The sequence below is a fragment of the Cardiocondyla obscurior genome, linkage group LG20 (genome assembly GCF_019399895.1).
Source record: "Cardiocondyla obscurior isolate alpha-2009 linkage group LG20, Cobs3.1, whole genome shotgun sequence".
NCBI classification, from domain to species: Eukaryota; Metazoa; Arthropoda; class Insecta; order Hymenoptera; family Formicidae; genus Cardiocondyla; species Cardiocondyla obscurior.
The window spans coordinates 4,026,818-4,044,236 of record NC_091883.1 but is presented as its reverse complement, the minus strand read 5'-3'; the positions used below and the strand labels follow the sequence as shown (position 1 = coordinate 4,044,236).

Below are 17,419 nucleotides of genomic sequence, written 5' to 3'. Positions count from 1 at the left end.
AATATACAACGTATACGCTTTGCGTAAAAATGCTGTTTAAATATCACGCGACGTTTCGTACTCGCTTGTCAGCTTTCGTGCTTTGCAGCGAGCACCGTGCGCAAAACTTTTCGTTTATTATTCTTTCCACTTTTTCCTCCCCCTTCAACAAAATGAACGGAACGCTCGAGTCTCTGTCGCGCAAACGCCCGACGGAATATGTTTCGCGACAGATCGCGGATATTTTACCGTTGATGAAGTAACAAATTAAGGAAGAGTAACTCGATGCCGGCGTAAACACGTATCGCGCGCGGGCAATTTTTATTTTACATGAAACGACTTCCCTTTGACAGGAAAATTTCTTTCCCCGGAGGAGCGCGGCTTCCATTTTCCGCAGATCAATCGTATACCTCCGATTGCTTCGACAACTTATACGACTGCACCTCCCATCCTCGCATCTCGTTCGGCGAATGGTGTTTTTCGCTTCGCCTGTTTCCACGTGCGCCGTCGATCCGTACCGCCGATTTTCGAGGCAATTCATCGCGAGCGGTGCACCGAAATTACCTTTCTTAAACTCCGACCGATTAAACCCGCGCGTTAGTCCGTAAAATCACCCCTCCGGCGATTCGCGCCGGCCGGTTTAGCCGAGACGAAAGCATTCTTTTTTTTTTTTTTCTTTTGTTTTATAATGTTGTCTTATTCGGATATATTGAAGCGATGACTCGCCGTGCGCTTCAATTCTCGCGCCTCCACCACGAACTGCCGATCACCGATAGCGCGCCGTTAACACGCGTGCTCGCGCGTACCTACTCTATGCGGGGAGAAAAAAAAAAAAAAAAGGAAGAGAAAGAGGGTGCGAGAGAAAGAGAGAGAAGTTCCGGATGCCAGCGCTGTCAATTTTAATTGGCTCCAGTGAGCCATGGCAGGACCTCTATTCACCGGATCAGTGATATGCAAATGCGATTTAATGACGCGATATCTCCTATGCGTGCGGGCGCTCGTTGATGAGACCGATGTGACGTCGGAGCTATTCGACTCTATTTCGATTTTATTACACTATCACGGTGTTGCGCTTGAACTCTAAGCTACATACCTCGACAAAGCTATAGAATATTTTATTGCTTTGCGCGTTGAAATATAAATTTTCTTACTATTTTTGCTTTTTTTTTTTTTAATATAATTGTGCGTGAAACAGCGTGCACTTTAATTAGATATTTAAAATATGCATGTCGCGTCAGAATCTTGATAGGATCTAAATTCCCCGTGAATTCGCGCGAGCTCGATAAATATTGTAATGCATAATATTTGATTAGTTAATAAAGAGTTGCATAATTTACGTCGCCGCGGAGTTTCGAACATCGCTCGGGAGTACGGTGATAGACCGATGATATGGTTGCACGAAACGCACACAAAATTCACGCGGCGAACGGAGGCGAGAAGCTCTCATTGTAAAATCCGTAGTAATAAATGTCCGACGTCATCCTTGCGGCACCCCGGTCGGGCCGCTGTCTCTCTCGTTTTCCTTTTTGTCTCTCTCTCTCTCTCTTTCTCTTCTCGCGCCGTATCTCTCGTTCTCATTTTCTCTTCGTCCAGCTTCCGTACCGTCTGTCTCTTTTCTCCTAATTATCCCTTATCTATATCTCGGTCCATTTGGTTCGCAATGACGTTATCTCGCCCGCTCGGACTGAGTAGAGACGCCTCCTAATCTTATTACTCAAAGTGTCGGCCGGGGAGCGAAGAAGGTTGCGATGGCAGTTTCCCTTCATACTGCGTGTACCTTTCGGTCTACTCTACCGCGGTAACTTCTTCCGTCTCTCTCCTTCGTCGGATTCCTATTCTCACTTCCTTTCGCTATCTTCCTCCTCCTTTCCCCCCCCCCTTCCCTCCCCATCTCCGGCCACTCGCTCCTCCCGCCGAAGCGGACACTGACATTGAGGGATTAAACCATTGGCAATCCGACTCTAATTACGAGTAACGGATTAGTACGTGTGCACCGGCAAAGTGGCGGGCAAACGAGGAAACTTTTGCGGACGACTACATATGTATGGGGACGCAGCAAACATACGTTCGTGCCATGTACCGCTTTGAGAGTTCATAAGGTACGCCGGCACTTGATCCTGCATCCATTATTCGGCGTTCTCGCGTAATCGTCTATTATCGAGCGATCTGCTGCCGCGGCGTAAAAACGGAAATAATGCGACCCCCAAATATTCACGTGCTCATAAAAAGACACGGAAGAACCGTGAAAATTGTATTCATATTCCGGCGTATATCAAGCGCCGCTTATTCGGTCGCGCTTGAAAGAAAAGAAATTTTCGCTCGCTACAACGTGATCGCGCAGATCGCAGATGAATCTAATTCGAATGTGGATTAAAAAAAAAAAAAAATACCATTACGGGCTATTGTCTCGAACCATAGAACGTTGTTTCATGGAACAGAAGCAAATTGCTAGTGATTGCAGTCGCCTGAGAGCAGAATAGAACGGTTACTACGCTATTGTCCGGATACGCGTGCTCATCCTCCGCGCTCTACCTTTCGCCGCGGTTGCCTTTGCATCGCGACGACGACAGCGCGGCAACGAATCCGAACATTTTTGACTAATGGTCCGTGAGCGAGAGTGTTTGCCGCCATTATCGTAACGTCGAGGCACGTTTTGGAATACGATTCCACGGACTTCCCGTGTCTACCAGAGAATTCTTATAGCGTCTTCCCCCTCGTCGCCGCCCCTCTCGAGAACCTTGATCGTCCGTCCAGTCATCCGGAATCGTTCCGCCGTATCGAGGATAAGGATCCTCGAACGAGCGATCCCGAGTCGTTTCGACCCTTAAAATCTCGACCTTCGAGTGAATCGACATCGAAGAGCCTCGTACGCTACCGTTCCAAGTGTTCGCGACACTTTCTTACGTATCCCGGGCAAGAGGGTCCGGGCCGTTGCTATGAAACTTTACGACCCAAGAATACGCGACTAAACGAAAAGGCTCACGTACGAAATTTCGTATTAAACCCATCTCTGGATTTTCCGCCTTGTAACCTTTTTTAATGGATCCTCGGATAAATTGCTATGTTTATTACCGAGACACGCGGAAATCGACATATTGAACGTTCGAATGAATTTAATCGGTCGAATAATTTTTTTAACAAACGTTATCGCAAGACTCTTGCACAGACAAATGCAAGATAGTTGGAAGGGGAAAAAAAAAGTACCCAAAAGTACGTCATCTTTATTTCGCATGCACGCGCGAAACGTTGCCAGCCGCGCCCAGCGTAATACGCGCGCCGCGGTATTTTTATTTTAAGCTTCCAGATTTATTCTGTACTGTAAAATGTTAAGCCCGACCGTTTGCACGCGGAAAAAGAGAATAACTCTGTTGCGCGGGAATCAGAGATTTTTCGAGAACGTGCGTTTCGGCCGAAAATGAATCGCGCCATAAAATCATTTCAGCGTAGGCATTACGGCATGAAGTAAACTCGTTCCGCGTGATATATAGCGGACGTAACGACTTTGAGCGAGAATTGCGAGCAAGGGTTTATCGCGCGAGGTTTGCGGCGGGACAGTTAACCCTTGACGCCACCCCACGTGCGAGTCCCGAAAAAAAAAGAAAAAAAGAAAAAAAAAAAGGGACGCTGCTTTTTAACGAACGCCATTATAATAATGAGAGTTCCTCGGCGGAAGTTTTTTCAGCACCGCGCCGAATGATTCTTAAAATCGATCAGGCTGAAATTATTATTAAATAATCCCCGTAATTAATAATCCGCGTGACCGATGACAAAACACGTTTTGTCATCCGCAATGAAAAAACTCATATACGCCCGACACGTTATTCATTACCTGCGCGAAGATGCATATCCATTACAGAAGATAACATGATGGATGGACGCGTATGCAGCTGGCAACCGGCGAGAGAGGGCGAGATTTCGGAAAGAATGATCCATCATTTACGAATGCCTCCGATTCGCATTCGCGCGTTATCGCGTCAACTATCTCGATATGTCGTGCTTGAAAACCGTAATCACGCGAAATTTCGGCGCCCCGGCGTGTACTACGCGCGGGTACGGGTGACGCAAAACGTCACCCAATCGACGGTGGACGAGTGGGAATTTAACGATAGAACGAGTCGATCGGGATCGGATTTAAAAACGTTAGATCGCAACGTCGAGAAAGCCTAGCGTCTTCCTGTGGCGGTGAATGACGAGTCATTCTCGCAGCGATATACTATCTCAAAAGAACATTCGCTTTTCTCCCCCGAGGTCGTCCCCCGCGGAATGCCAAGCCAGCTCTTATCTGGCTTATCGCAAGAACGGCCACACACCGTGGAAACGGCGGGGCATAAAGAAAGAGCAAATAATAAGGCTTATTTCATAATATAATCTCAATTCGTGAGAAGAAGAAAAATATCTTAAGTTTCATGCAGCGCAATATCGTATAGCTTAGTCTCAACCTAAGTTTGAACGTAGTAGATTTTGTTACACCCTCCCGAATCACGGATAACTCCGCGAGTAGTAGATTAAATAAAAGATTAATATCTTAGAAAGAATATATGGGCGAAAGATAAAAACTTCTTTTTTTTTTTTCTTTTTAATTTTCCTCCTTGGCAGAAGATACAAGCGCGCGCGCGGATCAAATGCAAGCGTCGACAAAACGCATAAAACACGCGCGAGAAAGGATTAAAAAAAAGTTACGAGCGCGCGTTAGCTAAGTCGGTACGCGTAGTAGGTTAGTACGCGGCGAAAAAACATTTAGACATCGAGCTTTTCAAGCTCGTTATTAACCAGGAATAATTGTTTAACACCTAAACGTTTCGAGAGTCACATCTCTAACTCAGTGCTGGACAGTTTTGCCAGATAAATTCTGCAAGGCTTCCATAAAATACGACTTCAACACATTTTATTGCTTATTAAATTAAATTCTCGAATTAAGTATACTGAATTATTGTATTTTAATTTATTAAAGCACGTCGCGTTCTTTGCTGTCGCTCTATTAATTTACATCCGTTCACATTATTTTTGACGACGGCCATCGGACCGGTAGCACCGAGTACGGATCGACTTCAGTAATTAATTACTAGGGGCGATAAATTCGAGAGAGAAAAGGGGTTAAGATAATAGCGAAAAGATAGCGCAGCCCCGTCGCTAATTTGCGCCCTAGCTTCCTCTCTCTCCTCCGAGGGTGGATAGTGAGGAATCCACTGATTAAAAGGTTATTTATTGCGCCAAATTCTTAATTTTCCAGAGGGTGGAATATAATTAAAGACCGTTTGCGTCTACTATAAACGCGAATGATGAAATTAAGTGACGTTCGAGGAAAAGCTCTCGCGAAATATTAAGTAACTGGCAAATATCGTCGAAGTGCCGCGACGTTTTACGAGAACGCGTCGGACTCCTGCATACGTTATATTCCCGAATAAAATATAGAAAACCTCTCCCCCCCCTCCCTGCTTTTCCGCGAAAACCACCGTGTACGCAAATTTCGGGGCCTAGAATTTTAACGCGGCGACAACGTTTAACCGGTATTTTACAGCACCCCGAGGCAAGACTTTGCCAACCCTTACGCCGCGAAAGGTTACCGACGAGGGGAACTCCGCGTAAACAACTCCTTCGCAAACTTCTCTCTCTCCTTGCGAGTGTCCCCGGCTAGAATTTCGAATTTCCAGGTTCCATTCCGCGTCCCGCTCGCCACCTACCCCGCGACACCCAGCGCGCCCGGCATCAACTTCTATTTTCTCGTCTACGTCTTGTATGTTGACGGATCTTGTTTGCTAGATTAAGATCTCGAATAAGTCTTGATGCTGCGCTTCTTCGGGCACTAAACTCGTTTCGCATTTTTCTGTAGCGAGCTAATTAATTTTCCCTAACAGGCCGAATTAGGGCAAATGAGAAATGTTAATGCGCTCCGCGAGCCTCGCGCTTTGCCGTTCTACGAGTTTCGCGTTGTTGCATTCTTCGCGCGCGGAAAAAAAAAAGAAAAAAAAAAAAAATTGGCACTTCTGATTAATTTGCGTGGACCCACGGAGAGACGGTAAGAGACTCATTACGCTCGGCCGATTGTATTACACGTAATTGTAAATTACAACCCGTTTTCACGTCGGAGCTGCGCGGAATTCCGATAAGATTGTTCGGATAATTCGACGTTAATGTAGGATAAATCCTAATTGCTGACAAAAAAGATCAAATAGTCGTCGGCCGTAGAAAATCGCGACATATACAATTAGAGAGGATAATGGAGCGCGGCGACGACGCGACGTTCATTGATTCGCAAAATCGCGCGAATACCTTTGTCAATTACGCGGCGGCGTGGGAATGAAAAACGCCGTCGTTGTGCCGCGGGGGAGGAAAAAAAAAAAAGAAGAGAAGAGGAAGAAAAATTGGAAGAAGCGAAAATATGACGTGGCACAGATCGTATCGATCAATCGGCGGGAGAGGAATGAGGGAACGTCGCGTCCACGACTGCGCGACTGATTTTGCGGTCGGACGTCGGTCGTTTTTCGGAGATACGCAGGAAAATACTTCAATCGACGGGCGCGGGAGCACGGTTGCACACATCGACGCGGGCACCGATCCGTTTAGATAAAGTTGGAGAGAGAAGAACGGATATATGCGGATATGCGGCACGAGCGACACGCGTAGCACGCATGTGCCGGCAAACCGGCTTTGATATTCCATGTTTGTGCAATTACGCGCGACCCGTTTCGGGCCGGACGTTCATCGAATTAAGGTGCATTATGATAATCACATTCGATACTGCGATGCCGGGCGCATTCCGTATTAATTAATCGTCACTGCCGTTTTTCCCGGGTCCCCCTTTTAACGGACGATTTTCGGCGAGCGCAAACGGTATTGATCGGCACGGGCCGCGCGCGCGGCCGTTGTAATACGCTCGGCGCGAATATGCATTCACGGAGCGCGTACATATCCGGTTCTCGTCAAATACGGCGTAATTAAATTTCTCTCTTGATTGACTACCACGTGTGCGTAGCAGCGGCGATTTTTTACTTCGGGTGAGCGAGACCGGCGAGAGGTACCCGTATACCGATCTTTCGCGGGAGCTTTCCGGACAAGCGAATTCTTACAAATGGGCGAGAGGAAGACAGAGAAAGAGAGAGAGAGAGAGATACGCCGGATTCGAAATCGAACTATCCTTCAAACCGCGGGGAGATACTTCCGTCGTCCGACGCCAAACCGTTCCGCGCATACGAGAACACGTTCGCTTATCTCATCCGGGTTCTATTCGATTCGTGTGGCGCACGCTATCGCCGCATGGAAACGATTCTAACATAGCGTCGCGACGTCCTGGCGCGGTCGGCTACGCCCCGCTAGCGCGACACACGCCAGTGAATTTCTATCGAAACACTTTTCCCCGTGAAATGGGCGAATTTCCATTCGCGGCGAAACGACACGGTGCATCTACATGATATTATGCGCGCCGGCGAAACAAAGTGTTACGCGAGCGCCGGTCTTTTCCCGCGGGCTTTTCCCCCGAGCGGTGGGCGGAAAACGCCGACGGAAGTTGGGTCGGATATGGTTGTCGTCGGCCCTTACACCCTCCTCCCCCTCCCCCTCAGCCGCCGCTAATCTAAATTAAATGAGGGAATGCTAATGATCCGTTACTCCGAAAGGATACGCCGCTTCTCCCAGGCCGATATCGCCCTCTAATCGATTCAATGGCTCGAAGTGGAGGCAAAAGAATAATAGTCACTCGCCTGGCTAGAATTCAATGCCGGCTTTCTTTTTTTTTTCCCGGTAAAAACGCGTAGTACAGTCGAGCGATCCGTTTTAATTCCTTTTTTAATTCGACTACTCTCGCGTTTAACCATTACGACTTCGTCGACTCGCAAGGGAGCGAGGAACGCGGCGTAGTCTACACGGTCGAGTACTTGCGCGCGGCCTGGCGATCGCAGCCGAATCGGCATGCACGTCTGACGGTTTAGAGACCGTTCTTTTATTCCTACTTTCGTCAAACTGAGCTCTCTCTCAACCCTCCCCGCGATGTCGGGACGACTCCGCATATATTCGGGACGGTATATAACGCGCTCGTACGAGCCACATTGATGCACAACGACACGCGTATCGCGCAACGTCCAAACAGGCATTTCCCCTCGTGTCGCGCCACACTCGATATACTCACGACGATATTGGGAATATCTCGATATGGATATCGATATTGCACTTTATATGTATCTTTCCTCCCCTAGCCGAGAGCGAGGGGAAGACGCGGGTGGAGAACGCGGGGGAGAAGTTCGGTATGCGCCTCGTTATGTTTGTCTGGAAGTAGTGAGCCGTGAGTAACACGCGGGGAAACGGGAACAAACTGCGCCGACGACAACGACGGGGCAACGGGACGTCGAAAGAAACGCGGAGGTTGTAAAGATAACGGAGCGTCAGTTTTTTTTTCTTTTTTTTCTTTTTTTTTTTTCGAGCAAACTGCAGTGAAACCGATCGGCGTACACCCAAGGAAGCCAACTCACCGCGAACGGGGTTAATTAATGATGAACGCGCGGAAAACTCGCGATCTGCCGTCAATTTAATTTTTATCGCGCCCGCGGTTAATAAAAATAGAACCGCCCCGGCGTTAGAAAGCAGTTGCGAATAAGAAGCGAGTCGGGACGCAGGGAAAGTGGAGGCGCGGAACGAAGGCGGTAGGGTAGACCCCGGGAGGGGGTGGACAAGAAAACCGCGGAGAGGCATCGATAAATCAATGGAATATGGTAATGTCGCACAATTTCAATAATTTAAATATGTATGAAGGAAAATGGAACAATCTGGGAGGCAGGGATCTGCCGGAGTGTGGTACACTGAATCGCGCCTAATGAGACGCCTCCGGTCCCAAGAGAGAAGGTGATTCCGTCTCCGCTCGTCGCGCGCGTTAGCCTTCCCTCCGATCTTTATTTCCAGTTCGCGCGTCTCGCCGAAACAGACGCGGCGCCGAAGGTGTTTCGGGCCGCTCGCGGGGTACCCGTCCTCGGTAAATAAAATAAATTTCCGCCGAATATATATGTAAGAGCTGCCGCGAAATGTCGCGGAAGGAACCTGTCGCGTAGCACCTGGTTACGTCGCGACAGACGACGACCTTGCCGCCTTGACGAGCTGAAAGACGCGTTGTCTCCTCGCCGGGATATCTTTACCTGGAAATTGGTTTTCCCGTTGCAGATGCATCGACGGCGCTGCGGGGAACCGTAGACAGCGGCCGAGAGTCGCGAAGGCAAAGCGCACGTTTTCGAGGAGGCGCGATTACCGTCCGAAAAAAATAAAAAAAGGGGAGAGCTCGTGGAAACTTCAATTTTCAGATCCGCGGAGAACGTTTCGCGAGAGCACGAATTCTCTGTCAAAACTAAGCGCCACGCGTCTTGGATATTCCTCGGCATTTCACCCGCATCCGTGCACGTCCCACTTTAGCATCTCGGCAAGCGCGTGCAGCCGGCATCCGTTTGAAAGCGATATCACGAGAATACACGCGAAAATATATGCAATCGCGTTATTTTTGACATTTTCAAAGAAGGCGTCCCTGATGCTTCGCTTTTCTGCATCTCGACGTTTATACGCGCAGGGCTTATTTCTGATTATACTAGAAGATATTTATTCCCTCTGTTAAAGTATCAACGACGCAAGAAACATGAAATTAAAAAAAAAAAAAGAGAGAGGAAAAAAAGAAAAAAATTGCTGTCGCGGCTAGGATGAGATAATTGCTCGCGATGCTCGACGATAATTGCTTGCGGATACACAGGTGTAGATCCCAAATCGAAGCACCACCATCAAGGGCGTCTGATCGATTCTGGTCAATCAGAATGATTGGTCGTCATCGATGGTGACCACGAGAAACGGATTTGATTTCCGAAATGGTACAATAGCTTTACAATCAGATTGCGGTTCTCCAGCTTCACGTGCGCGCCGAGAGAGCCCTTCGTTTCACGTAGCCGCCGCGTATGGCATCCGCAGAAATGATACGCAGCGCAAAACGAGCGGATATCGAATTTTATGAAAATTAAAACCGCAGCCGTAGCGGGAAGGGGGAAAGGCCGTTCTTCCGGAAATGTAAGCCAGCCGCGAAAGAGAGGAAAGCGCACGAGTGCGATTGTAACGAAGTAGTTAAAAATAATAGCGGTGTCCGTGCAACGCTATTCTATTATACGGAGACGTTGCCCCGCGACCTTTTTATCTCGCCAAACAGATCTCGCCTATCCGCTTTAGCGCGGGCCGCTATCAGCCGGAGTTTATCGAATCGGTGCTCCGTAATTTTACGACTGTTCTCCAAATATCAGCTCGCCCCGATCCGCGCCGGGACGCACTTATCTTTGAAACCTACATATTTATTTTACGTCCGCGGACAAGTCGGAATACTCGCCCACTCGGCCCTCCCCGCGCTATTTCCGCGCGTAAACGCTCAGCGACGTCCTTCCGGCGTTTTCTCAAAGAAGTTTTAATCACGAAGAATACACGGGCGAAAGGAAGGACGGTCTTCGAAGCGCGGGAGGTAAATAGCCGACGAGGAAAGAACGAGGAGATTTTTACGTATGTGTGCGGATACTTGGCACACATGTGCATGACGCGATCGACTCGCGGCCGACTCTTTCAGTTGCGACGCTGCGCGCTTTGTCCCTTCATATAATTATTTACAGGTCACGTATTTAAAAGGACGCTCCGCGCGAGCGAGCGCCTCGTGTCGCAGCACAGAAAGCGACCGTACACGAGATACGTTTCCGTTTCTGCCCTTCACGAGTTTCCGCCGGTGGTTGCGGCTTCGCCTTTAATTGCGAACGTGATTCGTCGTAGCCGGAGGGAGCGCCGGCTTTGTTCGAAATGAGAACGTCTGAAAGCACCCTTACGGTATATCAGAAGATCGCAATTTGATGATTAACATTTTCAATGCTCCTTTACTAGCGCGTTTGAGTTTTCCTTTCTCTCGCACCGGGGGACACGGATATGATGTAAATTAAGTATACAGCGCGCACGGTATTCAATTATTCAACGAAGCACCGAGCACCGTCGACCGCGTGCTGTTGTTAAACGGAACCGATTGTCGATCGCTTACTACTAGGCGAAGAGTCGCGCTATACGTAACGTGGCTTCTACGCGCGTGTAAAAAAAAAATCTGAGAAAAATATATATCTCATTCCGATTAAATTAATATTAATTAGCGCGATAATTTGTACACCGAGCTGGTACAGCGGTATATTAGGACCGCGCTCGCGAAAGAGCAAGGAGAGATATTGACAAATCGAAAGATACTTGGCGAGTAAGGAAGACAGTTGCAGGAAGGGGTGAAAGCGCGATTTCTCGATGCGCAAAATGGGGTCTGACTTAAATTAGCATTCCCGGCAGGATTCTTCCGCGTTCTACGAGCTCGCCGACGAATGCGTCATTCTTTTCGACTATCCGAAACTAATTTGCGGGGTGGGGGTTAAGTAATTTAAACGTAGCGTGGAGCAATTAGAAGGGCGCCTTCGCGCCGGCAAGTAGTCGGGGGTGATTTAGGTATACGATCTCGAGAGCGAAGAATAAGAGAGAAAGAGGGGGGTTCGGCTGCAGCGTGCATGCCAGGTACGAGGCGAATAAGGAAGGAGAAAAGGTGAATGTCGTGAGGCAGGGAAAGGCGGGAGCGTCTGTAGGTGAGCGGAGTGGAAAAGGCGAGAAGGGTGGCTGAAAGGGATTCTAGGCACAGGTAACTTCTGGCAAGTTGGCCCGCGCCAGCCCGGAGAGGAAAGCGATGGGTCTAAAATATACGCGGGAGGATGCGGGGATTTATGTGTAGCCACACCTGGTTAGTGCTTACATGCGAAATAGTCTCGTAAATTTCCATACGCGAGCCGCCGGGGTTTAAATCCCGCCCGTGCCGAAAGCTCGGAATATTGGTTAACATATTGACGCCGAGCCTGGTCCTCGCGCGCCCTCCACGTCGAAGATCCCTATCCGCGTTTCGGAAGCAGGAAAGAATTACAAGCGCGAAAATTACTGCCGCGTTATCGATGTACTCGAGGGACGTTAGCCGTGCGAAATAAAATTTTCTATGCGGGCCGATCGAACCGTGAGAATTTTCCCGCCGCTGTTGCAACTTCGGCGAGCAGTTTTAGCGATGCGCATAAGTAAACATAATTCCGTATAAACTAGTTAGTTTCGGCAGAAGTTTCGCGCGAACTCAAGGAACTGAATGACGTAACTCTCTCTACATGGTCGCAGGTGCGCTTAACTGCGTAACATCCTGCATGTTTAATTTTTTCTTGCTTTCTTCGCGCGCGTGTACGCGCAAGCTGCACAGCTCGGCGGTTTGACGAACGTGATCTGATCCACCACGCGTGACAACCGCGTCCTTTTATCCGTTCGCGCAAGTAAAATTAAGTGAGAATTAAAAAAAAAAAAAAAAGCCGCGAGATTAATTTATATAAATTTTTTACTGTGTATTAATTAGACTGTTTTTAATTTTTTAAATCTTTTGCATTATGACAAATAATCAGCAATCATGAAAAGCAAATAATTATTTAAATAGAAGATTTATTAAAATTTAATCATTTTTGCTGCAAACTAACAGTTAATTTCTCTCTCTTCGTTTTATTATACAATTAAACTCGAGCAGACAACTGTTGTGGGGAAAAAAAAAAAAAATCATTGAAAACAGTCGAACGTAATGAAACATGCGATGAGATCTGGCCTCGACGTGAGATCTGTCGATCGCTGTCACGGTACGAGAACGCGTCGGCGACAAGGACGCGTCGGCAGCGAGGACGAGGAAGAGTTGGAGAGGATAGCGTGATTGTGCGGTCAGTAGCAGCGATCAATGCTTCTCCATATACGGCACGCATGGAATCCGATAACGTCGCGCCCTTTCAATCGACTTCTCGCCCGCAAAGACATTCCGATTTGATTTTAACGTAACGAAAAGGAGTCGTTGAATGTTAATCGATTAAAGCGATTATGATTGCGGCTGCGATTCACGGCGATTTTTTTAACAGCGTTTCGAATTGCGAACCGATTATACGCGACATGCGGAAGCCGAGATCTCAAGATCCCGTGCTTTTTTTTCCCCCCCCCTATTTCTTTTTCTTCTTTCTGTCATCGCGCGTACGTCGAATACCGAAATTGCGTTACTGTCCGAGAACAGCCGGAGCCGCGTACATATAGGGAACCGCAAAACAGTGAAACAACCGGCGCGACGACGGCTGTGCGGGTGCGCTCTCAAGCAACGATTGTTCCACGTAGTAGGAAGGGATCCGCTTTATTGGAGAGTGTTGCTATCGACAGCTCTTCGCGCCGTTAGCTTGGTTGGTAGGTAGGTTGGTAGGTAGATATACCTCGGGTGCTCGCTCCGGTGCATTTTCTCTGTTATCGTTGTAGGGGTTCCGAGCGAAGCCGTGCGGACAATGGCGGATCCCCGTGGCGGACGGCGAGAGAAAGTAAAAATTAACGAGAATTCAAGCTCGGCCGGAGCCATTGAAAAATTGCCCGATGCCGCACGCGGGTACGCGGGTGTGAGTCAGGGTTTGAGACTTGTTGGCGGGAGTATTTTTTTCCGCCGGTTCAACCCTGTCCCCGTTTCCTCTCTCCCTCGTCCTTCACCCTCACGGTCTTCCATTCCTCGATCTTCGTCCCCGTACCTTTATCCGTGTCGCGACCGAGCCGCATTCCGCGCCGCGCTTCACATAGCGTTGCCTTTCGCCGTGCCAACTCTACCGTAGGACACGCTCCCTTTTCTCACACCGCCCCGCGTTTTTTTTTTTTTATTTTATTTTATTTTCTTTTTATCCCGTCTATTATCCGACATTCGCTCCGCGTTGCGTACAGATTGCGATCTTGCTTCATCGCCGGAACTGCGAGCGGTAGATATCCCGACGCGCAGGTAACGTTCACGGTGTCGCGGGTAGTATTTTTCGACCGTAAAAAATCAACCGCGGCGCGACGGGAACTCGCCCCGAAAAACGCGAAAAGACGCTGCCGCTCGTTTTACGAGAGGGAACAGACGGGCCGCGTGGCGCAACGACAATCATAATCGAGACGCGTCGCAGTCAGCCGCGATCGAATTGATTAATGATGCCTCGGAAGGAAGAAGGAATAGGAATGCGCGCGCGTATCATTCGTCATCGATATACGTGCGCGGTGCATGTAGAGTATTCCTAAGATAAGAATCCGATCGAGTGAGCTAATGGAACAAAACCGGGGAGTTATTGCCAGACTAGGGGGAAAAACTGCGTTAGGATGATTGATGAAGTGGGCGAAGTTAAAATGGAAGTAACTGTCAGAACCTTGAATTCCGCGAAGTTAAAGTGGAAGTTATCGCGGATGATTTTGTTTCGCGTTCACGCGCGGCGCGGAAACTTAAGTGAAATACTTTCCGGAATCTTTCTTGCGAGCGCGGAGCCAACAAATTCCCATTTAGAACGCGGCGGTCCAGAGTATCATTATTTTACTTGCCGTTTTCTACGTCGCGCCGGATCTCGCTTCGTCGTCTAGCTCACCGAGGATGATCCGCGTACCTCAGCCTCGTATCCTAATGAAAATCGGTTCGTTTCCTCGACGTCGCTCGGTTAAAAAAGCGAAGCTATCTCCGCCAATCGATGCGTTATAAGATCGCCAATAAAGAACGCTATCTTGAATATTTATCGAGCCCTTCCCTTTGCCCACCGCGATTTCCTAAAATATTTCGGGAGATCACGAGAAAGCGAGGGAATGCAAAAGACCGCCGCGGCGCATCCGCTCAAGTGCAGCCCGCCGGTTGATCTTGCATACAATATCTCCTGCCGTTTACTCTTCTTATTATGCCGGCCGATCGATCGTGCCGGTGCGAGCACCCGGGCTTCGGGGTAAGACGACTTGGGTATATGAGGGTAACGGGTAAAGCGAACGCGAAGCGAGCGAGCGAGCGTGCTTCCGAGAGAGAGAAAGAGAGAGAGCGAGACCACCGAGAGATGTGGAAGGGGGCAAAGAAGACGCGGGAAAGGAAACGGTTTGTAGCTCGAAGGGTAAGCCTGTCCGTAGGACTAGCGGCACGTCCTCCCCGGGGAATCCGGCGTATCTGCTCCGCGGCACGGGCAAACACGTCGGGGATGAAGGAAGTCTGGCTTCCATTTCGCGCAAGGCGCGCCGCAGCGAAGCGGAGTAAATATTGATACAGATCGAACATCTAATCGCTCCGTCCCGTCCGTTTACCAACGCGGCATCCATACAGCATCCCGGATCGCGTGGGCGCTTCCCACACTCGCGAGCGCATACGCGCGCCGATTCCGCGTTGCACGCCGCTAAAGTTCCTGAGCTGCTCGCGTGAAGCGAGGTCGTGATTGATGGAATCGAAGGGCACAAACGAGATTCGCGCCGCGACAATACGTTCGTCACGCATTGTCGTCCGCGCAATCCCTAAGGACACGATCGGGAGCCTCGTTGAATCTAAAGATAAACGGGAACGACGCCTACGGACGGCGCGTGCTCGCTCTTTGTTATCGAGTACAATTGCGACGATGAGCGGACGAAGGCGGTGAAGTTATTCGAACGGAAATTAATATCTAATTACGAGACCTATCATTATTTCGCTAATTTTAAAAAATACGGTGTACAAATCAAAGAGGAGAATAAATGATAATGATATTGCGAATTCTTAAACTCGGGCATATTTTTCTATTGACTAACATCGAGAAAAAAAATGCGATAAGAAATTTCTTTTACGAGATATACCTAGCAATGCGTATAATTGCGTTTTTAATATACAGGAAAAAAACCATGTGCACGCTTTGCGTGCCCTATTCTTCGGAAAGTCCCAATTTATAAAAAGAAAATTAAGCGACTCACCGATCGGCATGATCATCAGCGGAGGTGTTGAATTCAGCCGGTGTCTGTAACATAAAAAAAGATTTAATGTAGACATTTCATTATTAATAAAATTAATAAAAAAAAAAGTAGAATTTTTTATTTAACAAAGATTTTATTAAAAAAATTTATCCTTACCTAAGAGATGCTCCGCCGGTGCAGGATGCCCCCCGGGCCTGCTCCTCCTCTCAGATGGGACGTGAAGTCATCCTTCCTTAGCACTGGTCACTCGCGAAAGAGTCCACGCACTTCTGTTCTCGATCTTGGCCGTGATACGGAATAGTCCACGCACCCCCGTAAAGTTCTCGATCTCGGCCGCGATACGGAATAGAGTCCACGCATTCCCGTTTAGTTTTTGATCTCGGCCGCGATACGGAATAGTCTACGCACTCTCGTTTTAAGTTCTCGATCTCGGCCGGAATGCAAATGTTCCTCGCGCACTTTATCTTCCTCGAGTCCCTCAAAAGTCCATTGTCCGAAACGGGATGAGAATCCCGGCCGCGACGAAGAAGACGGGCGAGGTGTGGTTCTCTTCCTGCTCCTCCCGCGCGATTGCAGTTCCGGAACTTGCCGAAAAAAATAGTAATGGGAGCCGGAGCTCGGAAATGTCCGAGTAATACGCGACGCAATTCACACTGGACGCTCCGCGCGCGGCGCTGCGCCCGTGACGTCACATTGTCGTTCCCGAGCACTCTCTTTCGACGCACGAAACGAAGCACTAAACGATGAGTGCGATAGTCCAGGCGTACAGAATATGATTGTCCGTTCCGTACTTGACGACGTCGACACTTCTTCGACTGCGAGAGTATCTTATTCGCGGTCACAAATACGCGTAATTGCGGAGCGATTAACGACACGACCGCGCGACCGAGACTCCGCAATTAGACTGACCGGTAGATGGTGCGCCCCTAGATGGACCGAGACAACCGCGGAAGAGTGAGAGAGAGAGAGCTTCGATGCTCACGAATTGTCGCCCGACTGCAAGTACGCGGATTTATTACGACGGAATCAATAACACGACGGTCACCTTTACGTACTCGGTCGTATGGACAACGGCGGTGTCCTGTGCTGCGACACCGTGGCCACAGGGCCACCAGGGCGAGGCGAGACGTAGGTACGCAACGATAAATCGTGGGAGGATACCCGGAGATGCCTCGAAATCCGTCGCGAAAACCTTAGCGCACCGCGTGGTCGGCGTACCTGCTTAGCTGCGCAACGGGACACGTAGATCACTAGGCCGATCAGGCGATCGATGGCGCGCTGTGATTGGTCGGCGCGCTGGGGACTTCTATACTCCCTAGAGCGCTGGCGCTGTGGTCGGAACACGATCGCTGGTGGTTGCGGATGAGACTAAAAAATGTCTAGATGACCGTCTTTGCCTGAAACATATTAATTAAATAATAAAATTAAACAGGACCTCAAAATTGACGATTTGATAACTAACATATTAATGCAATCACCCGAATGGAAATTGATTTAGCTAATCTAATTTTCCAGCTGATAATTAAATCGTGCAGAAACAAAATGTGTCTATTATCGGTCGTCTTGTCACTGTCCAGCGCGGATCATGTTTCTAAATAGATATCTGAACGTATTTCGTCGCGTACTTGTCTACTGTTTTATTCTCACCTAACGCAAAACTCGCTCGACTGCCGAAATC

General features: G+C 48.8%; 1 protein-coding gene and 1 long non-coding RNA gene across 5 annotated transcripts in view; one reads left to right on the top strand and one right to left on the bottom strand.

Moving 5' to 3' along the window:
• The window catches only part of LOC139110321 (uncharacterized), a 34,406-nt gene extending 17,180 nt beyond the window's left edge, over positions 1–17,226 (bottom strand). Inside the window, exons 1-2 of the long non-coding RNA XR_011546975.1 lie at positions 15,898–17,226; positions 15,742–15,785 (exon numbers count right to left, since the gene is read on the bottom strand). This is a non-coding gene — a long non-coding RNA (uncharacterized lncRNA). The remainder of the gene's footprint in view (positions 1–15,741; positions 15,786–15,897) is intronic.
• Positions 1–17,419, top strand: part of Bru3 (bruno 3) — a 535,780-nt gene that overhangs the window by 228,222 nt on the left and 290,139 nt on the right. The window lies entirely within an intron of this gene.